Source organism: Eleutherodactylus coqui, chromosome 8 (assembly GCF_035609145.1).
Source record: "Eleutherodactylus coqui strain aEleCoq1 chromosome 8, aEleCoq1.hap1, whole genome shotgun sequence".
Lineage (NCBI taxonomy): Eukaryota > Metazoa > Chordata > Amphibia > Anura > Eleutherodactylidae > Eleutherodactylus > Eleutherodactylus coqui.
The window spans coordinates 198921708-198946022 of NC_089844.1; the positions used below are offsets into that span (position 1 = coordinate 198921708).

The 24315-nt window shown below is 48.0% G+C and overlaps 1 pseudogene; it reads right to left on the minus strand.

Moving 5' to 3' along the window:
* The window catches only part of LOC136577342 (sulfotransferase 1A1-like), a 45563-nt pseudogene extending 21576 nt beyond the window's left edge, over window positions 1-23987 (minus strand).
* Between the last annotated feature and the right edge of the window lie 328 nt (window positions 23988-24315).

The following is a 24315-nucleotide window of genomic DNA, read 5'->3' on the forward strand; positions in this document are numbered from 1 at the left end:
ACCTCCTGCCACCATACAGACCATATCCCTGCCTCACTGACCTCCTGCCACCATACAGACCACATGACTGCCCCACTGACCTCCTGCCACCATACAGACCATATGACTGCCCCACTGACCTCCTGCCACCATACACACCATATGACGGCCACACTGACCTCCTGCCTCCATACACACCATATGACTGCCCTACTGACCTCCCGCCATCATACACACCATATGACGGCCACACTGACCTCCTGCCTCCATACAGACCATATGACTGCCCCACTGACGACCTGCCACCATACAGACCATAAGACTGCCCCACTCACCTCCTGCCACCATACAGACCATATGACTGCCCCACTAACCTCCTGCCACCATACAGACCATATGACTGCCCCACTGACCTCCTGCCACTATACAGACCATATGACTGCCCCACTGACCTCCTGCCACTATACAGACCATATGACTGCCCCACTGACCTCCTGCCACCATACAGCCCATATCACTGCCCCACTGACCTCCTGCCACCATACAGACCATATGACTGCCCCACTGACCTCCTGCCACCATACACACCATATGACTGCCCCACTGACCTCCTGCCACCATACAGACCATATCACTGCCCCACAGACCTCCTGCAAAAATGACTTTCATGATGCTAAGGGCAAAACAGTTATAAACCACAAGAAAGTGAACTACTGGTGACAGGACAAAATTATTTGATAATTCCTATGCATAAATGGAGGAGTGCAGCCTCTACAAAGGGGAGGAGCCATTATAAAGGGGAGGGACCTGTAGAACAGCTTTCACATTAAATACAGGGTAATATAGTAAACACAAGCCACATGCCGTGTAGAAACACTAGGTGGCAGCAACACACCATTGAATTGTACTAGTGAGTGCCTCAGCAGTACAATGTCGCCACCTGGTGGTAGAAGATACTGATTACAAACAGAACTGTAATACGTGCTTTTTATAAATCGTTCTTCTGCTCAGCGATCCTGTCTGCACCGTGTATATAGTGCATCCCTTATATATAATACATCACTCAAGTATAAATAGGGGGAAATAAGATTATATGGGAACAATGGATACATTACCTCCACAATACACTGTGCATGCAGAGACCCCTCCGCCATGCAGACCATATGACGACCCACTGACCTCCTGCCACCATACACACCATATGACTGCCCCACTGACCTCCTGCTGCAATACTGACCATATGACTGCCCCACTGACCTCCTGCTGCAATACTGACCATATGACTGCCCCACTGACCTCCTGCTGCAATACTGATGATATGACTGCCCCACTGACCTCTTGCCACCATACACACCATATGACTGCCCCACTGACCTCCTGCCACCATACACACCATATGACTGCCCCACTGACCTCCTGCCACCATACACACGATATGACTGCCCCACTGACCTCCTGCCACCATACAGACCATATGACTGCCCCACTGACCTCCTGCCACCATACAGACCATATGACTGCCCCACTGACCTCCTGCCACCATACAGACCATATGACTGCCCCACTGACCTCCTGCCACCATACAGACCTATATGACTGCCCCACTGACCTCCTGCCGCCATACAGACCCATATGACTGCCCCACTGACCTCATGCCGCCATACAGACCATATGACTGCCCCACTGACCTCCTGCCGCCATAGAGACCATATGACTGCCCCACTGACCTCCTGCCACCATACAGACCATATGACTCCCCCACTGACCTCCTGCCACCATACAGACCATATGACTCCCCCACTGACCTCCTGCCACCATACAGACCATATGACTGCCCCACTGACCTCCTGCCACCATACACACCATATGACTGCCCCACTGACCTCCAGCCACCATACACACCATATGACGGCCACACTGACCTCCTGCCTCCATACACACCATATAACGGCCACACTGACCTCCTGCCTCCATACACACCATATGACTGCCCCACTGACCTACCGCCAACACACACACCATATGATGGCCACACTGACCTCCTGCGTCCATACACACCATATGACTGCCCCACTGACCTCCCGCCAACATACACACCATATGATGGCCACACTGACCTGCTGTCACCATACAGACCATATGACTGCCCCACTGACCTCCTGCCACCACACAGACCATATCACTGCCCCACTGACCTCCTGCCACCATACAGACTATATGACTGCCCCACTGACCTCCTGCCACCATACAGACCATATCACTGCCCCACTGACCTCCTGCCACCACACAGATCATATGACTGCCCCACTGACCTCCTGCCACCATACAGACCATATGACTGCGCCACTGACCTCCTGCCACCATACTGACCATATGACTGCCCCACTGACCTCCTGCCACCATACAGACCATATGACTGCCCCACTGACCTCCTGTCAGCATACCTACCATATGACTGCCACACTGACCTCCTGTCAGCATACCTACCATATGACTGCCACACTGACCTCCTGTCAGCATACCTACCACATGACTGCCCCACTGACCTCCTGCTACCATACAGACCATATGACTGCCCCACTGACCTCCTGCCACCATACACACCATATGACAGCCCCACTGACCTCCTGCCTCCATACAGACAATATGAAGGCCACACTGACCACCTGCCTCCATACACACCATATGACAGCCACACTGACCTCCCGCCACCATACGCACCATATGACTGCCCCACTGACCTCCAGCCACCATACACACCATATAAAGGCCACACTGACCTCCTGCCTCCATGCACACCATATGACAGCCACACTGACCTCCCGCCACCATACGCACCATATGACTGCCCCACTGACCTCCAGCCACCATACACACCATATGACGGCCACACTGACCTCCTGCCTCCATACACACCATATGACTGCCCCACTGACCTCCTGCCACCATACAGACCATATGACTGCCCCACTGACCTCCTGCCACCATACAGACCATATGACTGCCACACTGACCTCCCGCCAACATACACACCATATGATGGCCACACTGACCCCCTGTCACCATACAGACCATATGACTGCCACACTGACCTCCTGCCACCATACAGTCCATATGACTGCCCCACTGACCTCCTGCCACCATACAGACCATATGACTGCCCCACTGACCTCCTGCCACCATACAGACCATATGACTGCCCCACTGACCTCCTGCCACCATACAGACCATATGACTGCCCTACTGACCTCCTGCCACTATACAGACCACATGACCGCCCTACTGACCTCATGCCTCCATTCAGACCATATGACTGCCCCACTGACCTCCTGCTACCATACAGACCATATGACTGCCCCACTGACCTCCTGCCACCTCCTGCAAAAATGACTTTCATGATGGTAAGGGCAAAACAGTTATAAACTACAAGAAAGTGAACTACTGGTGACAGGACAAAATTGTTTGATAATTCCTATGCATAAATGGAGGGGTGCAGCCTCTACAAAGGGGAGGAGCCATCATAAAGGGGAGGGACCTGTAGAACAGCTTTGACATTAAATACACGGTAATATATTAAACACAATCCACATTCCGTGTAGAAACACTAGGTGGCAGCAACACACCACTGCATTGTACTAGTGAGTGCCTCGGCGGTGCAATGTCGCCACCTGGTGGTAGAAGATACTGATTACAAAATGATGCAAGCACAAGTGTAATCCGTGATTTTTTATAAATCGTTCTTCTGCTCAGCGATCCTGTCTGCACCGTGTATATAGTGCATCCCTTATATATAATACATCACTCAAGTATAAATAGGGGGAAATAAGATTATATGGGAACAATGGATACATTACCTCCACAATACACTGTGCATGCAGAGACCCCTCCGCCATGCAGACCATATGACTGCCCCACTGACCTCCTGCCACCATACAGACTATATGACTGCCCCACAGACCTCCTGCCTCCATACACACCATATGACTGCCCCACTGACCTCCTGCTGCAATACTGACCATATGACTGCCCCACTGACCTCCTGCCTGTATATATACCATATGACTGCCCCATTGACCTCCTGCCACCATACGCACCATATGACTGCCTCACTGACCTCCTGCCACCATACAGACCATGACTGCCCCACTGACCTCCTACTGCAATACTGACCATATGACTGCCCCACTGACCTCCTGCCACCATACAGACCATATGACTGCCCCACTGACCTCCTGCTGCAATACTGATGATATGACTGCCCCACTGACCTCCTGCCACCATACGACTGCCCCACTGACCTCCTGCCTCCTTATACACCATATGACTGCCCCATTGACCTCCCGCCATCATATGCACCATATGACTGCCCAACTGACCTCCAGCCACCATACACACCACATGACGGCCCCACTGACCTCCAGCCACCATACACACCACATGACGGCCACACTGACCTCCAGCCACCATACACACCATATGACGGCCACACTGAGCTCCTGCCTCCATACACACCATATGACGGCCACACTGACCTCCTGCCTCCATACACACCATATGACTGCCCCACTGACCTCCTGCCACCATACAGACCATATCCGGGATTTTTTATAAATCGTTCTTCTGCTCAGCGATCCTGTCTGCACCGTGTATATAGTGCATCCCTTATATATAATACATCACTCAAGTATAAATAGGGGGAAATAAGATTATATGGGATCAATGGATACATTACCTCCACAATACACTGTGCATGCAGAGACCCCCTCCGCCATGCGGACCATATGACTGCCCCACAGACCTCCTGCCACAATACACACTATATCACTGCCCCACTGACCTCCTGCCTCCATACACACCATATGACTGCCCCACAGACCTCCTGCCACCATACACACCATATTGTCAGGGTAAAATATTCTAAGTACAGCACCAATCGGGCCCACCCCACTTGCCCCGTTGCCGGCGGTAAGAAGAGACACCACACAGGGAGGTCTGGTATAATTCCTCACACGGGACATGGCTGCGCTTTGCCGACGTGTCGAGCTTTATTACAGATTACATGAGATCTTATACCCTTTGTCCCATCACCATCAAGGGGTGATGGGCTAATAACCATATATGGGCAGTCCGGATTTCCGGCCTGAGACAGTGAAAATTATGTACATGGTTGAACATCTTGATATCTTGTTCCAGCGCTTCTGGGAAAACGGCCAAGTACACGCGGCCTTCATGTCTGGTTCGGTATCATCTCTGAATTTCTAGAACATCTCTCAGCCTTGCAAAGCCTTGGAATATCTGATGTAAGGCGATATATAAGTTTTTTCTCATTTGGAATTGAATAAAACTTGCATATAGGTATAAAGCATAAAAAAACATATGGCAATATATATATATATACCCTCACAAACCCCCCTAAAAAACTTAATATGGAGATCAAGCATCAGACCTTGCACTCTTCCTCGGTCTCCCTTGCGTCAGGGTTTCTCCACTGCCCGTAAGTCCCTACTCCTAAAAGGGAGGGATCCCTACTCACCTCAGAAGGAGGCCATGGATTCCCTGGGCTTATTTCCGGGCATCCATACCCTCTATTTGTACGAGTTAACACTCCGCAGGGTGTGCCCTCGCCGGAACCTAAGGTCTTCTGCACTTTCCCTAGGCAAATGGGAAGTCCACTGACAGTCCATCTTATGAGACCGGGGCTGTGCAGTACTAGTCCATCTCTCCATTCTTCTGGTAACGTACCTGGTTGGCATTATCGGAACTGGCTCTTCATCTTTTTTCAAACAAGGGAAATTTTGGTCTCACATTGTCCAGTCCCTTACTCATACTCTTTTTGATCAAAGGGATAATACACGTACAGGAAGTTACATACCCCACCTCTTTCTGCTAAAATCATATCCAGGGCCACTCTATTTTGGAACACCATGGATGCAGTGGGCCCTAACTGGTCAGCTAACCCTTGTAAAGCATCTCTGGTGTATTTTTTTACAAACCTCTGCTGATTGTAAAAGATATAATTCATCCAATCTACATTATTATTAACAGTGACAAAAACAAATAAGGACTCAAAACCTGCTTTAACCTGATCTCTAGAATTAAATTCATCTGGCACCCCCCTTGGCACTCCTATTGCATCTATGTATACATGTGGATCAAAGTTACCACCTGGAGCGTCAACTTCCCTCTTAGCACGATGCGGTGTTGGATTCTCACCCTCAGTGTACTCTTATTGATTGCACATTTGATTGTATTAATTTGTTCTGAAACAGGGGGCTAGTGTGCAGTAGTCAAAGGTGTGTGTTAGAGGAATTGTACCACATTATAGCATGTAAAGGATCAGGATCATTAGTTTTTTCAGTGCGAAGTGTGGATCCAAGTGGGCTCTCCTTCAAGCTTGACTGCAGTTGGGGTGGTGAACAACATCTGGTAAGGACATTCAAACCGGGTTTCTCGCTCAAACTTTTTCACATAGACCCTGTCACCTGGTTTCAGATTGTGACACTCATCTGTAGGACCTGGGAGAAAAGCAGAGACTGCAGAATGCATTATTGACAATTCCTTAGAGAGGCCTATGACAAAATTAACAAGAAAATCATTCCCCAAACTGTGCTACTGAGGCATGTACCCTCCTAAGAAAAAGAAAAACTAATAGAAGACACTCAATTCAAAATTTTACCATTTTCTTCATTGCCTTTTGTATCTACTTTCCCACTACTCCGCGGATGGTAGGGTGTGTGAAAAACCTGGAATATACCCAAAGCAGACATGATGTGTTGCATTATTTCACCTGTGAAGTGTGTACCTTTGTTTGACTCAATTACTTCCGGTACCCCATATCTGCGGATTACCTCATTCATGAGCTTCTGTGCGGTTACCTGCTTATTTACTTTGGTAACAGAGTAGGTCCCCAACCTGAAAAACATCAACAACAACAAGCACATATTCATGCTTCCCAACAAGTAGGAGGTGAGTGTAGCCAATTTGCAATCCCTGAAATGGGTAGAGTGGTCTAGGCAAGTGTGATGTGGCAAATTTACTTCTGCCCTGTTGCTTTACGGCAAAGATCATGCAAAACTGGACAAATGATGCAGTAGCTACAGAAAACCAAGGAGCCACCCGTCCTCGTTCAAGCATCGACATCATTGCTGCTTTGAGAGGTGCGTCTTTTCGTGCGTCAGCTGGGCCATCATTGGGCACAGGGACCGTGGTGGGCAAGTGCTGTTGACTGTTCACCATACGCCGTCCCTTTTTAGTCCATTTGTCTTTTTCTTAACTGTAAAGTCTTTAGCATATCAAAGTCCAAGTTTTTATCAAAGTCCAAGTTTTTATCAAAGTCCAAGTTCATATCAAAGTCAAAAGTTATTGTCAAATTCTTCTTTTCTTCTTTCTTCCACGGCTTGAGGGCCGCTGCTTTTGCTGTGTGGTCTGTGATGGCGTTGCCTCTCGCTTCTCCGGTGTAGGAACTGGTGTGAGCTTTCCACTTTGTCAGGTAGAAGTAGGGCCTCCATGAGGCTCTGCACCGCTGCATCATTCTTAATTGGCTGTCCTGCTGTGGTAAAAAACTGTCTGGCCTTCCATGTTGGGCCGTAATCATGAGCTATGCCAAATGCATACCGGGAGTCAGTGTAAATGGTTGCCGTCTTACCTTCCTCCACTCTACACGCCTCAGCGAGTGCTTTTAATTCCGCTTCTTGTACTGCGACATGCGGAGACATTCTGCTTTTAGGACATCTTGTTGTGTAACCACTGTATATCCAGTGTGGAGTCGTCAATCACCCTGGGTACCATCTATAAAAAACAACTCAAAATATGCATTATTAACAAGGGCTTTCAGTAACTTTTTTAAACTTAAATTTTCTTGTTGCATCACTGCTAGACAATCATGCTGGTATTTTATTTCAAAAAGATCAGAACCTTGTTGTAAAAAATTAAAAAATGGCTTGCAAAAAATTTAAAAATGGCTGAATTTAAAAATGGCTGACTTGCAATACCTAGAGCACCTATGCCTTCTCCTCCCCCCCTTTAAACCAGGGTACTCAATTGGAACAATAGTACCCGGTTTAAGGTAGTACAACATTGTAAAAAGATTTGATGGATGCAGATAAGGCCTGTAAGATGTTAGCACCTATAACAGACACATGAGTTACATCGGGGCAGAATAATCTACAAACACCTATTAATATTGGAAATGTGAGATCCCTTTAACCCCTTGAGTGGCAGGTTTCCTACCACCCTGTTGTGCCCACCAGGGCAGGTTTTTTAAAATGGTCTAATCATTGAATTTCAACTAGTTTTGCAGTTGCGTCTCAAGAGCCATAACTTTTTCATTTTTCCATTGACATGGCCATATAAGGGCTTGTTTTTTGCGGGACAAGTTGTGATTTTTTAAACAGGGGGGAGGAAAAAAAGAAATGGGGAAAAAAGAAAAAAGGGGCCATGTCATTAAGGGGTTAAATAATGTATTAACTTCCTTCTCTGGGTCATTACGACGCACATGGATACCACATGTGTGATTGTATTTTTGATTTTTTACAAAGTAAAGGGAGACAAGTGTTTTTTTAATTTTTTTAACAATTTTTTAACTTTTTTTTTTTATAATTTTTTTAAAATTTTTTAATTTTTTTTGTCCCTTTAGGGGACTTCCACAGGGACCCATCAGGACCCCTGATCACATTCCAGGGGTCCGATGGTGACAGCCCTTTACATGCTGCAGTGACAGCCCTTTACATGCTGCAGTCACATAGACTGCAGCATGTAAAGGGTTAACACAGCAGAGATCGGAGGTTTTCTCTGATCTCTGCTGTAAGAGCTAGTACCTAGCTGTCCTCTGACAGCTAACAACCAGCTCTCCCTGCCACAGAGACCATCGGCTTGCTTCTGACAAGCCGATGGTCTCTATGGCAACCTGTAAACAAAGCAGGACATTGCCGACATGTCGGCAATATCTTCTGCTGGTTTTTCAAAGCCCTTGCTTTGTTCTCTGTGGGACTGTGCAGGCAGAGCACACTGTCACAGCTTGTGGCATTGTGCTCTGCAGCTCCCACAGTGATACATAGCCCGGAAATCTTCCGGGCTATGTTGCTATGAGCAGTGGAGCTCGTCACGGAACTTTTCCGGGCGTGCCACTCAAGGGGTTAAGTGAATTCATTATTAGTCTGTTCCTGCCTGCAATGTCTTAGACGGGAGAAAAAAAAAACAAAACAAAAACTTTTACTAGCTGCTCACGCTCCTCACCCCTCCCTTGGACAAGAAGGATGAAACATTACTACGTACTATTACATCATCTAGCTCCACCCCTTCGATATTGGCTCCGTGCGTCCGTCTTCTCAGCTCATTTCAGCTTAACCGTCTACACGTCCACATCTCAACCAAGCAAAGTCCCATGCATGGGGGGACTTTTATCTCCAGTCATTACCTGCATCACACATTCCACACAGCCCGAACACGGGTTACTAACTCTCATCCATCCATGCTCTCAAGTCTGCTCCGTCACCCCCTATTGAAGGTGTACCAGTACACACAGATGCACGGACAAAAAAAAGTTTGACAAACATACATACATCAGCTGAAAAACATTGAGGTGAGTGCTATAATTTACATGATTCTATTGAGATGAGATTGTGAATGAGCGCTATCTTTGACAAATTATGTGAAAAAAAGTTTGCTGAGTGACTGAGATATTCTATATTTCTTATCTACTGAAGCTATTATATGCTGTATTAAACGCTGAAGTGTTTTAGAATCTGTGACCCTGAATTTGGAGTGAATTCTGAAAGCCCCCACCTTTTTAAAACAAACTGTTATCTCTCTACGAATATGAAACACAGACTGCACAGCCCTGCATTTGAACTCATAATTAACACATATGCTGGGACCTTGCAACATTCATTCTCAACCCCTGTATAAGTAAGAATATATGTTAGAAATTGCTATATTTCTTGCCTACTAAGACAGTATAATTAATTAAATTCATTTCAATTCATTTTAAGCAAGCAAAGATATTATCCAGGGTTATTATTGCATTCTTTCTCTCGCTTCGTTATCTCTTGACCTTGAAGACTAAACATAAGCTCGCAGCTACATGTCAACAAAACTCTTCTCCCCTAAAAGCAAGCTCAGTTAACTATTTGCACATACAGTATATACATATATACACATATATATCCATATCTATTATCTATCTTGTATTATACACATTTTCTTCTTTCTTTGCCAACAAATCACATGCATTGTAACTTTCTTATCGACTTGCTTGTTTCTCATACTTCTCTCCCTTACCTAACTGCCAATATAACCTTCAATAGACACTCTCCCGACACCCTCTTGATCACTTACTGTACTTTTCAACATTTCACTTACGGACACTTTCTTAAACAAATAATGTGTACATACTTTCTCTGACTGTCTCTCTCTCTCTCCTCCTCCTCCAGCATTTTCTAGCAAACCTTGATCTTCCAAGGCACCTCTCGGTCCTAAAGACCTCCCTTCCAGACACCATTTTGTAATCTGCCGTGCGGGTCGGTGTCACACATTTTCATTAGAGTTTTCTTACATTTTACAGATTCATCCGCACGGCGGCAGCCCTTGAGGGGCTCTATCGTCTTTAATAGGATCTTACGCATATTACAACAACAACAACAATAAAAATAACACGCTCCATAGAGTGCATCCCTCTTAATTTTCAAATTGTCAGCCCCTTATATACCGGCAAGACAACCGAGGGCATCTTCTTCCATGGAACCAGTCCCATAAAAATGCATCTCTCTGAAATCAAATCGTTAGCCCCATATATAAGGCAAAACAACCGAGAGTCCCTTTTTCTATGAGACTTATCTCATAGAGTGCGTCTCCTCCTCAGCTAAACCATTAACTAACTAAACTAAACCCCAGGGTCCCTTCTTCTATGAGACAAAATAAAAAGAAAGAGAAAAAAACTTCTGCAGATACAACAAACAATCTCCACTATTGTTAAAACGCTACGGACTTCAACAACAAATAGACTACAGACTAGTTTCTGGGTGACCGATTGGTGCGCATATCACGGTCAGTGGTCCGTGACGGCAAACCCGGAGCCCGCACGAGTTACCGTGTAGAACTCTTAACCCAACCCGTCCGGTCACAAACCACAGATAGTCAGTCCCGCTGCAAGACTCGCAGTGTAAAACACAACATAAATATATGCTGGCCTTACCTGGAGTTCTAAGTGAGTTGATCAGGCTCGGTTTGCAGCAGGACGGCTTCTCAGTGGCGTGGATCTGGGTGGAATGCGTTGTAGGCTCTGGCTTTGTCGCCCCAGTTGGTTGCGCCATTTGTCAATATAATAAAATATTCTAAGTATAGCACCAATCGGGCCCACCCCACTTGCCCCGTTGCCGGCGGTAAGAAGAGACACCACACAGGGAGGTCTGGTATAATTCCTCACACGGGACATGGCTGCGCTTTGCCGACGTGTCGAGCTTTATTACAGATTACATGAGATCTTATACCCTTTGTCCCATCACCATCAAGGGGTGATGGGCTAATAACCATATATGGGCAGTCCGGATTTCCGGCCTGAGACAGTGAAAATTATGTACATGGTTGAACATCTTGATATCTTGTTCCAGCGCTTCTGGGGAAACGGCCAAGTACACGCGGCCTTCATGTCTGGTTCGGTATCATCTCTGAATTTCTAGAACATCTCTCAGCCTTGCAAAGCCTTGGAATATCTGATGTAAGGCGACATATAAGTTTTTTCTCATTTGGAATTGAATAAAACTTGCATATAGGTATAAAGCATAAAAAAACATATGGCAATATATATATATATACCCTCACAATATGACTGCCCCACTGACCTCCTGCTACCATACAGACCATATGACTGACCCACAGACCTCCTACCACCATACAGACCATATGACTGCCCCACTGACCTCCAGCCACCATACAGACCATATGACTGCCCGACTGACCTCCTGCCTGTATATACACTATATGACTGCCCCATTGACCTCCCGCCACCATACGCACCATATGACTGCCCCACTGACCTCCAGCCACCATACACACCATATGACTGCCACACTGACCTCCTGCCTCCATACACACCATATGACTGCCCCACAGACCTCCTACCACCATACAGACCATATGACTGCCCAACTAAGCCCCGGCCACAATACAGACCACATGACTGCCCCACTGACCTCCTGCCACCATACACACCATATGACTGCCCCACTGACCTCCTGTCACCATACAGACCATATGACTGCCTCACTGACCTCCTGCTGCAATACTTACCATGTGACTTCCCCACTGACCTCCTGCCACCATACAGACCATATGACTGCCCCACTGACCTCCTGCCACCATACAGACCATATGACTGCCCCACTGACCTCCTGCCACCATACAGACCATATGACTGCCCCACTGACCTCCTCCCACTATACAGACCATATGACCGCCCTACTGACCTCCTACCTCCATTCAGACCATATGACTGCCCCACTGACCTCCTGCAAAAATGACTTTCATGATGGTAAGGGCAAAACAGTTATAAACTACAAGAAAGTAAACTACTGGTGACAGGACAAAATTGTTTGATAATTCCTATGCATAAATGGAGGGGTGCAGCCTCTACAAAGAGGAGGAGCCATTATAAAGGGGAGGGACCTGTAGAACAGCTTTGACATTAAATACACGGTAATATATTAAACACAATCCACATTCTGTGTAGAAACACTAGGTGGCAGCAACACACCATTGCATTGTACTAGTGATTGCCTCAGCAGTGCAATGTCGCCACCTGGTGGTAGAAGATACTGATTACAAACTAATACAAACACAACTGTAATCAGTGATTTTTTATAAATCGTTCTTCTGCTCAGCGATCCTGTCTGCACCGTGTATATAGTGCATCCCTTATATATAATACATCACTCAAGTATAAATAGGGGGAAATAAGATTATATGGGAACAATGGATACATTACCTCTATAATACACTGTGTATGCAGAGACCCCTCCGCCATGCAGACCATATGACTGCCCCACTGACCTCCTGCTGCAATACTGACCATATGACTGCCCCACTGACCTCCTGCTGCAATACTGACCATATGGCTGCCCCACTGACCTCCTGCCACCATACAGACCATATCACTGCCCCCCTGACCTACTGCCACCATACACACCATATTGTTTGGGGGGGGTCACAAGGGGACCCGTCAGCTGATGCTGTCTGCTTCCCAATCTGTTTGAATCTTGCGAGTATACTCTGAGGAGTTCAATGGATACCACACCGTATGTGTTAACCAAAGAAATGCCTGTTTAATGTACAATGTATTCAATCTTTATACATTTCTCCGAAGCAAGTGGCTTTATGCCAGATACAATTACAATTAATAAGCACATGTATTGATTTAAAACATCTCAGCCTCTTATCGGTATGTCTTCCTCTGTGTAGGTGTAATCGGGAGGTACATTCCTGTAAGCTTGTTACTAAGTTTCAACTAGAATTATTTAAAGATAAGAACAGGACAGAAACCTAGTGGTAATCCAATTAATATTTCCAGGTGGATCATTCTAACTGAAATCTAACATTTTTCTCAAGTGAAAGTTGAAATTAATACAAAATATATGTGTATTATAGCAGACAAGCAAAGAGACAAAATGGAGTCTTTGTAGTCCATTTTAAAAGCGTCAACCCTTACATGTATTTGTGGTTAAGCTTAAGAAGATGAAATACACTTATCTTTCCCTTTAGAAAAGCATAAACACGAATTAACCCCTCACATTCCCCCATTTGGACATAGGGTCCACCATCATGCTAGGTACTTCACCCGAGTGGTGCCAGCTCCTGCCAGATTCCCTAGAGTCATGTGGTGGTCCCAAAGTCCATCTGGGTTAAAGTTTAGCAAAAGCTTTTTCACTACAACGTGTGGTACAAGACGTGATTAACTTTAAAGCAATATATATGTGACGAGCAAAATCATTGCTACTTGAAGCATACCTTGTAAAATTCCCATGAACCACCCTCCCAGACCAGAGAACCAATTGGCAGGGTTCAAAGAACTAAATGTGTTACCCCACCAGCTATCTCAGATTTCTGAGTTTTCATTTGTCCATGTAAGCAATTCTTTCGGCGGAACAGTAACAACCAGGAAAAGAAAACTAGTGGCACCAGGTGTGTGTGTGCAAGTCCAACAGTCCTTCACCTGTGCGGTGTTCAGTCCATCTACCAGTATTTGGTGGTGTCTAACAAAGTGGTTCTGGGCATTGTCATTTTGCACCCTCTCATAGGGGCGAAGCATGGAGTGAGGAGTCCAAAAAGTCCATCAATAAACAAAATGTCCTTCATTTTTCCTTCTCATGGGGGGGGGGGGCAAAGCAGGGCGTGAAAAGTCCCATTAGTCCCAAGACAAGCAACAGTTCCTTCAACTTTTACTGAAGTAGGTGTGGTCAGCAGGACTTGATAGGGCCCCTTGAATCTGGGCCCTAGGGATTTCCGGACACGCCTCTTTACGAGCACCCAGTCTCCAGGTTGTAGAGAGTGTGATACCTCTAAATTGTCTGGGTCTGGAATGGAAGAAAAAGACTAGATTCTGTGTTATTGTTAGTTGGTCACACAGGTGCTTTACATATTCGGCTACTGTGTCATAGCCCTGCTGTAGGGCCTGTGGATGATACAGCCCCAATCTTGGCATAGAGCCAAACAACACTTCTTTCAACTTAAGCGTACCATTTAGTCTTTCAACCTTGTCTGAACTCTGCGGGTGGTATGGGGTGTGAAACGCTTGTTCCACCCCAAAGGCTGACATCACCTCTCGCATCACTTCACCTGTAAAATGTGTACCTCTGTCACTCTCAATTGTCTCTAATACCCCGTATCTGCGGATTACCTCATTCATGAGCTTCTGTGCAGTTACCTGCTTATTTACTTTAGTAACAGGGTAGGTCTCCAACCTGAAAAGAAATCAACAACAACAAGCACATATTCATACTTCCCAACAAGTGGGAGCTGAATGTAGTCAATTTGCAATCCCTGAAATGGGTAGAGTGGTCTAGGCAAGTGTTATGTGGCAAATTTACTTCTGCCCTGTTGCTTAAGGCAAAGATCATGCAAAATTGGACAAATGATGCAGCAGCTACAGAAAACCCAGGAGCCACCCTTCCTTGTTCAAGCGTCGACATCATTGCTACTTTGAGAGGTGCGTCTTTCCGGGCATCAGCTGGGCCATCATGGGGCACAGGGACTGTGGTAGGCAAGTTCTGTCGACTGTCCGCCATACACCGTACTGTTTCTGCTGCTCCCATATTAAGTCCATTTGTCTTTTCCTTCCTTGCTGGCTTTTAACTGTAAAGTCTTTAGCATATCAAAGTTCAAAGTTTTTGTCAATGTCCAAAGTTTTTGTCAAATTCTTCTTTTCTTCCACGGCTTGAGGGCCGCTGCTTTTGCTGTGTGGTCTGTGATGACGTTGCCTCTTGCTTCTCTGATGTAGGAATTGGTGTGAGCTCTCCACTTTGTCAGGTAGAAGTAGGGCTTCCAAGAGACTCTGCACCGCTGCATGATTCTTAATTGGCTGTCCTGCTGAGGTTAAAAAACTGTCTGGCCTTCCATGTTGGGCCGTAATCATGAGCTATGCCAAATGCATACCAGGAGTCAGTGTAAATGTTTGCCATCTTACCTTCTGCCACTCTACATGCCTCAGTGAGGGCCTTCAGTTCCGCTTCTTGTGCTGAGACATGCGGAGGCATTCTGCTTTTAGGACATCTTGTTGTGTGACCACTGCATATCCAGTGTGGAGTTGTCCATCCTCACCCTGGGACCATGTATATAAAAAAACAACAACTCAAAATATGCATTTGTTAACAGGGGCTTCAGTAACCTTTATTATGGTCACCTGTTCTGGCAAGATGATGGCTTTCATTAGTAAACTTACAGCTTTTCTATTCTTGATCGGCTTGCCTTGAGCTGTGAAGCTCTGCGCGCGCCAGATAGGCCCATAGTCAAGTGCAATACCAAAGGCGTACCTGGAATCAGTGTAGATGTTAGCAGTGGTATCCTTCGCGATTGTACAGGCCTGCGCTGACATGTGTGGCGGCAGTGGTTTTGTACAAGTATCTCATTCAGTGTGACTACTTCAAAACCGGTTACAAACCTTCCTTCGTCATTCATGTATCTGGATCCATCCACAAACAGCTCAAACTGGGGGTTCTGCAGGGGCTTGTCTGTGACATGCGCAAACCCAGCCATTTCCTGGGCCATGAGGGCCACACAGTCATGCTGGTTTCGGGTGTCAAATGCCTCCTGTTCGTCACTCAGGGAGTTGTAAAACAACTGGTCCCCTGTACTTACTCCCCCCATTTGAATCTACGTCACCTAGTAAACGTAAGGTGGCTGGATTCAAGGTAGTGCACCTTTGGAATGAGATGTTCGAGGAGGAATGCACTGCGAGTTCAATTTTTATCTGTCTGGCAAGAGACAGATGTCTATGGCTTACCTGTGTCAGGATACCATGTATGTCATGTGGGGTGTAGATCACCATGGTCTGATCTAGGACAACGTCAGAACTTTTGTCCAGTAGCGCCTGGACTGTTAGAACCGCTCGGACACATGATAGAGACCCTCTAGCCACCGCGTCAAGATGGGCACTGTAGTATGCTACAGGTCGCTTTTTGTCACCATGCATTTGTGTCAGTACAGCGGTGGCGTGTCCCGCCATCTCAGTGATGTACATTTGGAAAGGTTTGTCATAGTCTGGCAGTCTGGTTATCTGTACTTTCAGCTGATGGAAGGCTGACTCGGCCTGCGGGGTTAGGGCAAATGGCCGTGAACCCAAACAGTCGTACAGAGGCTGCATGGTCATGGAGGCAGAGCGTATCCACGGACGACAGTATGAAACCAGTCCCAAGAAGGTACGCAACTGGGCATGGGAGGTGGGAAGTTGCATGTCACTTACCACCTTCGTGCGCTCTGGCGTCAGGTGTTTAGCACCTGGACCTAGGCAGTGGCCCAGGAACACTACGTGAGATTTGCAGAACTGAAGTTTGTCTTTGCTGGCTTTGCGGCCATTCTACTCTGATGGAGGAAACACAGAAGGCTTAGTGATGAATTGAGGTAACTATTTGGGTCAGGAGTACATAAAAAAAAGTAAATCATCAACATATTACAAGAGGGCGGTGCCCTCGGGAATTGGCCAGGCATCTAATACCAGCTTCATGCATCTGGTGAACTGGTTTTGGGCTATTCTGTGCCCCTTATGGCAGCACTGTCCAACAGTACTGCTTTCCTCTGAAAATAAATGCAAACAAATACTGACATTCTGGCTGGCCCTTTAAACTCTTTCTCTTTAACGGGGAACAAAAGGGGTATTGGCTGGGAAGACACAGTCCTTAAGGGCATTAAGTTAACATAAAGAAGAGACAGTGTCTGCAATTGTATCTTCCTGGACATGTGCCAGGGGGTACTGACGGACCAAGGGGGCTTTTTCCCCTTCCTTTAGGTAGACCATTACCAATGAGACTGACAGTCTGCCAAGGTCCGTCTGTCTGGTAGCCCAAAGGCTCGGAGAATGACATTAAAATCTTGCTCCTCTGCGTGCATAAGAGTGAGGACAGGGAGAGGTGTCGCTTGGTCTGCTGCCATCCGACAGAAGGTCGGGTGACTTTCAGACCCGGGGTGTATACGAGCCTCACCGGACGGGTGAAGTTCGATACAACATCCCAAGGGTCCCATCACATCGGTTCCCAATATGCTTTCAGGACCTTCCAGCACAAGGAAGCGCGTGAGGCATCGCTACCCTTTAAATATTACCTCAAGCGGTTCAGTTTCTGCCAGCTGAATTGGAACTCCTGAAACCCCTTGCACCGATTACCGCTAGACAATCAGGCTGGTATTCTATTTCAAACAGATCAGAACCTTGTTTAAAAATAGCTGACCTGCAATACCTAGATCACCTATGTCTTCTCCTCCCCCCCTTTTGAACTAGGATACTTAATTGGAAGAAGAGTAGCCGGGTTCAAGGTAGTAGTAACATTGAAAAGAATGACAGGAGCACATTGTGGCTAGATTTGATGGGCCAGAAAGAAGTGCTTGGGTTGCACTTGCGTGTATATGCTCCGGATGTCATGAGGGGTGAGGACCACTACGGGGTAGTTCAATACCAACTCCGAAGATTTGTCAACCATTGCCTGTACTGCTGCCACCGCGCACATACATGAGGGAGCTCCTCGAGCCACTGGATCCAGCCTCATGGAGTAGTATCCAAGTGGCCGTGGTTGTCCCCCGTGCTTTTGTGTCAATACTGTCGTCATATGGCCAGAAAATTCAGTACAGAAAAGAATAAATGATAAAGTGTAAAAGGGTGCAGGGGTGAGAGAGAGAAAAGAATGATTGAAAGACAGTCATAGAGTAGTTGCATAAGAGAGGAAACAGAGTGGATCCATGGGCGGCAGCATGAAACAAAGCCCAGAAAGGTGCGGAGTTTAGAAGCAGGTGTAAGTACAGGTATGGCTTTTGTTCCTATGTCAGATGTCTAGTTCCTTGGGCTAAGCGATGACCCAGGAGAACCTTTGTTTTGCAGAATTGGACGTGGCTTACTATTTGTCAGGACCTGCGGAAAGCTCAGTTTCTGCAGTGGCTGTCAAGACAAATACATGAGCCGGATCCACCAAGAGAGCAGTTAGTTTACAAAACTCTTCTGAACTGGCACCTGAGGTCTCAACCCGTACCAATTAGAGATGAGCGAGCACCAAAATGCTCGGGTGCTCGTTACTCGGGACGAAAATTTCGCGATGCTCGAGGGTACGTTTCGAATAACGAACCCCATTGAAGTCAATGGGCGACCCGAGCATTTTTGTATATCGCTGATACTCGCTAAGGTTTCCATTTGTGAAAATCTGGGCAATTCAAGAAAGTGATTGGAACGACACAGCAACGGATAGGGCAGGCGAGGGGCTACATGTTGGGCTGCATCTCAAGTTCCCAGGTCCGACTATTAAGCCACAATAGCGGCAAGAGTGCCCCCCCCCCCCCAACAATTTTAACTTCTGAAAAGCCCTTATTAGCAATGCATACCTTAGCTAAGCACCACACTACCTCCAACAAAGCACAATCACTTCCTGCATGACACTCCGCTGCCACTTCTCCTGGGTTAGATGCTGCCCCCCCCGCCCGCACGACCCAGTGTCCACAGCACACACCAAAGTGTCTCTGCGCAGCCTTCAGCTGCCCCCATGCCACGCCACCCTCATGTCTATTTATAAGTGCGTCTGCCATGAGGAGGAACCGCAGGCACACACTGCAGAGGGTTGGCACGGCTAGGCAGCGACCCTCTTTAAAAGGGGCAGGACGATAGCCCACAATGCTGTACAGAAGCAATGAGAAATATAATCCTGTGCCACCGCCATCAGGAGCTGCACACGTGGGCATAGCAATGGGGAACCTATGTGCCACACACTATTCATTCTGTCAAGGTGTCTGCATGCCCCAGTCAGACCGGGGTTTTTTATAAATAGTCACAGGCAGGTAGAACTCCGCAATGGGAATTCCGTGTGCACCCACAGCATGGGTGGCTCCCTGGAACCCACCGGCTGTACATAAATGTATCCCATTGCAGTGCCCTGGACAGCAGGGCTAACGTCAGATTAAATGCAGGTGGGCTTCGGCCCACATTGCATGCCCCAGTCAGACTGGGGATTTTTATAAGTAGACACAGGCAGGTACAACTCCCTATTGTGAAGTCCGTGTGGACGAACAGCATGGGTGGCTCCCTGGAACCCACCGGCGGTACATAAATATATTCCATTGCATTGCCCATCACAGCTGAGGTAATGTCATGTTTAATGCAGGTGGGCTTGGGTCCACACTGCATGCCCCAGTCGGACTGGGGTTCTTTAGAAGTGGACTCATGCAGTTACAACTCCGTGTGGACCGACAGCATGGGTGGGTCCCAGGAAGCCACCGGCGGTACATAAATATATCCCATTGCATTGCCCATCACAGCTGAGGTAATGTCATGTTTAATGCAGGTGGGCTTGGGCCCACACTGCATGCCCCAGTCAGACTGGGGTTCTTTAGAAGTGGACACATGCAGTTACAACTCCGTGTGGACCGACAGCATGGGTGGGTCCCAGGAAGCCACCGGCGGTCCATAAGTATATCCCATTGCATTGCCCATCACAGCTGAGGTAATGTCATGTTTAATGCAGGTGGGCTTGGGCCCACACTGCATGCCCCAGTAAGACTGGGGTTCTTTAGAAGTGGACACATGCAGTTACAACTCCGTGTGGACCGACAGCATGGGTGGGTCCCAGGAAGCCACCGGCGGTCCATAAGTATATCCCATTGCATTGCCCATCACAGCTGAGGTAATGTCATGTTTAATGCAGGTGGGCTTGGGCCCACACTGCATGCCCCAGTCAGACTGGGGTTCTTTAGAAGTGGACACATGCAGTTACAACTCCGTGTGGACCGACAGCATGGGTGGCTCCCTGGAACCCACCAGTGGTACATAAATATATCCCATTGCAGTGCCCAGCACAGCTGATGTAACGTCAGCTTTAATGCAGGTGGGCAAAAAATTAATTGGATTACACTGTAGGTGAGGGCCCAAAAAAATTACCAACAGTACTAATGTACCTCAGAAAAATTGCCCATGCCCAACCAAGAGGGCAGGTGAAACCCATTAATCGCTGTGGTTAATGTGGCTTAATTTGTAACTAGGCCTGGAGGCAGCCCAGTTAAAATAAAAATTGGTTCAGGTGCAAGTTTCAACGCTTTAATGAGCATTGAAACGTATAAAAATTGTTTACAAAAATTATATGACTGAACCTTGTGGGCCTAAGAAAAATTGCCCGTTCGGCGTGATTACGTCAGGTTTCAGGAGGAGGAGCAGGAGGAGGAGGATGAATAGAATATACAGATTGATGAAGCTAAAAGGTCCCCGTTTTTGATGGTGATGGAGAACGATGCTTCCATCCGCGGGTGCAGCCTACGTATTGTTTAGGTATCGCTGATGTCCGCTGGTGGAGAAGAGAAGTCTGGGGAAATCCAGGCTTTGTTCATCTTGATGAGTGTAAGCCTGTCGGCACTGTCGGTTGACAGGCGGGTACGCTTATCCGTGATGATTCCCCAGCCGCACTAAACACCCTCTCTGACAAGACGCTAGCCGCAGGACAAGCAAGCACCTCCAGGGCATACAGCGCGAGTTCAGGCCACATGTCCAGCTTCGACACCCAGTAGTTGCAGGGGGCAGAGGCGTCACGGAGGACGGTCGTGCGATCGGCTACGTACTCCCTCACCATCATTTTACAGTGCCCCCGCCGACTTAGCCTTGACTGGGGAGCGGTGACACAGTCTTGCTGGGGAGCCAGAAAGCTGTCAAAGGCCTTAGAGAGTGTTCCCCTGCCTATGCTATACATGCTGCCTGATCTCCGCGCCTCCCCTGCTACCTGGCCCTCGGAACTGCGCCTTCTGCCACTAGCGCTGTCGGATGGGAATTTTACCGTCAGCTTGTCCGCCAGGGTCATGTGGTATAGCATCACTCTCGAACCCCTTTCCTCTTCGGGTATGAGAGTGCAAAAGTTCTCCTTATACCGTGGGTTGAGCAGTGTGTACACCCAGTAATCCGTAGTGGCCAGAATGCGTGTAACGCGAGGGTCACGAGAAAGGCATCCTAACATGAAGTCAGCCATGTGTTCCAGGGTACCTGTACACAGCACATGGCTGTCCTCACTAGGAAGATCACTTTCAGGATCCTCCTCCTCCTCCTCCTCCTCCTCAGGCCATACACGCTGAAAGGATGACAGGCAAGCAGCATGGGTACCCTCAGCAGTGGGCCAAGCTGTTTCTTTCCCCTCCTCCTCATGCTCCTCCACCTCCTCCTCCTCCTCAACGCGCTGAGATATAGACAGGAGGGTGCTCTGACTATCCAGCGACATACTGTCTTCCCCCGCCTCCGTTTCCGAGCGCAAAGCGTCTGCCTTTATGCTTTGCAGGGAACTTCTCAAGAGGCATAGCAGAGGAATGGTGACGTTAAAGATTGCAGCATCCCCGCTCACCATCTGGTTAGACTCCTCAAAGTTTCCAAGGACCTGGCAGATGTCTGCCAACCAGGCCCACTCTTCTGTAAAGAATTGAGGAGGCTGACTCCAACTGCGCCGCCCATGTTGGAGTTCGTATTCCACTATAGCTCTACGCTGCTCATAGAGCCTGGACAACATGTGGAGCGTAGAGTTCCACCATGTGGGCACGTCGCACAGCAGTCGGTGCACTGGCAGATTAAACCGATGTTGCAGGGTGCACAGGGTGGCAGCGTCTGTGTGGGACTTGCGGAAATGTGCGCAGAGCTGGCGCACCTTTCCGAGCAGGTCTGACAAGCGTGGGTAGCTTTTCAGAAAGCGCTGAACCACCAAATTAAAGACGTGGGCCAGGCATGGCACGTGCGTGAGGCTACCGAGCTGCAGAGCGTTCTATTCACTACATATTGTACGTGCAAACACTTTGCAAATACATTCGTGTGATGCAGGCATAAGGCTGGTGGTCCATGGGCGGGTTTGGATTGTATTCCCTGTAGTGATAATTCGGCCGCAGGGAACGCAGTGAACCAGGGGCATACCTAAAGGCGTACCACGGGCCCGGGTGCAAAAGTTCAGCTTGAGCCGTCCGCCCTCCCCCCCCAGGCCCTTTTTCCCCCCCTCCCTATACCTGAGGGCCAATGCCCACGTGCAGATTTTACTTATAAAACTGGCGCGTGGCCCCTGCAGGGAGATCCGTGCCTCTTGCTGCCCATAGGGATGCATTAGCATCAGTAAGGCAGCTAAAAGCATGCAGATGAATTCCTTCCTGGCGTGCGGGTCGCATGCACGAGAAGGAATCGCAGCATGCTCCATTTTCCTGTGGATCTGCCACACAGGCGGCTCCCGCAGCTTCCTTTGAAGCCTATGGAAGATGTCCGTATCCGCAGCTGTTTTTGTGCTGTGCCGCGGATATGCGGAAAGACAGATTTTTTAAAAGAAATTGGTGCGCATGTGCAGGATTCAGCAGTGAAATCCGTGCGTGCGAGTGGACATGAGGCCAGATAGATACTAGATAGATACCCCGGGGCCTGGACTACTTCTGTGGTGAGGAGAGCAGCTGTACACAGTGTCAGCAGGAGGGAAGCAGCAAGGAGAGGACCTCATCATCCATGCTCCATGCCATGCTGTGCACGAGTCTGTGTCCTCTCTGCTCCTTCCCTCATCCCCCCTCCTCTTCCCCTGTCCTCATCTAGTCCTTCCTCCTCCTACTCTCGTCTCTGGCTCATGCTGTCGGCCAGACCGCACTAATCAGGCGGCCGCAGACAGTGCGATCTGAAAGTGTACCTGTATATGGTGGAGGACGGCCTCTGGGCCCCCTCAAGCACAGGGGCTGGGTCGCCGGTTCAACCCCTGACAGTATGCGCATGCCCCCTGTCCACGAGTGGAGAATCATTGCGATTCTTCGCTGCAGCCAGCAAGTCGCAGCATGCTGTGATTTGCTGCGATTTTCTGCGGTCAGCCTATCTGTCAGATAGGCTGACAGCGGAGATCCGTCTGACAGCCCCTGCTCCCATATGGCAGAGATCTCCCGCAAGATACCGCAACGCCCGTGGACAGGCAGCCTAAAGATGGTATTATGAAGCACTCAGGAGCGGGGCAGAGCACACAAGGGCAGGTTTATAGGGTAGGTCAGAGGTAGCGACAAGTCAGACCCGCAACAAGACTGGTGAAGCTACAAGGACAGTGGAAGAGGAGCGGTGCCACATACCGATACCCCAGCCAGCAGTGCTACTACCTGAAGAGCAGAGACTCTGGGACTGACAAGGATAGGGACGCCCCTGTGTATAAAGTTCCTCAGTCTCACCAGATTTCGGGTATGTAGCGATCAGCAAGTCCTCTTCTCTGGCCTGGAAACACTGAACACTCTCCCAGTTTTCTGCAAAAGGCCCTAGGAGGGGCATCCCACCGACCACCTTCATCGCAGGACGATTAGCCATGGCTGTAGCCTATATAAGAGAAGAGAATGCAGCTCTGGATGTGACTAGAGCATAATTATAGAACTTGTTTAACCCTTCCTGCTGCAGCCTTTCTCCGTTCTTTGGTGTACCCCATAATGTGCTGGAAAACTCTGAAGTATTAATGTGTGAAAAGACCTAGGAAATAAAATTGTGCCATTATTGGGGGGGGGTTACAAGTTTTAATTTTCTTTCTAATATTTAATAAAAAACTCCTATAAACTTGTTTTTAATGGGATTTAAACTTGCAATCTTTTGATCGCTCATACAGTATACTGCAGTACAATAGTATTGCATTATACCGCGTTCTGAAA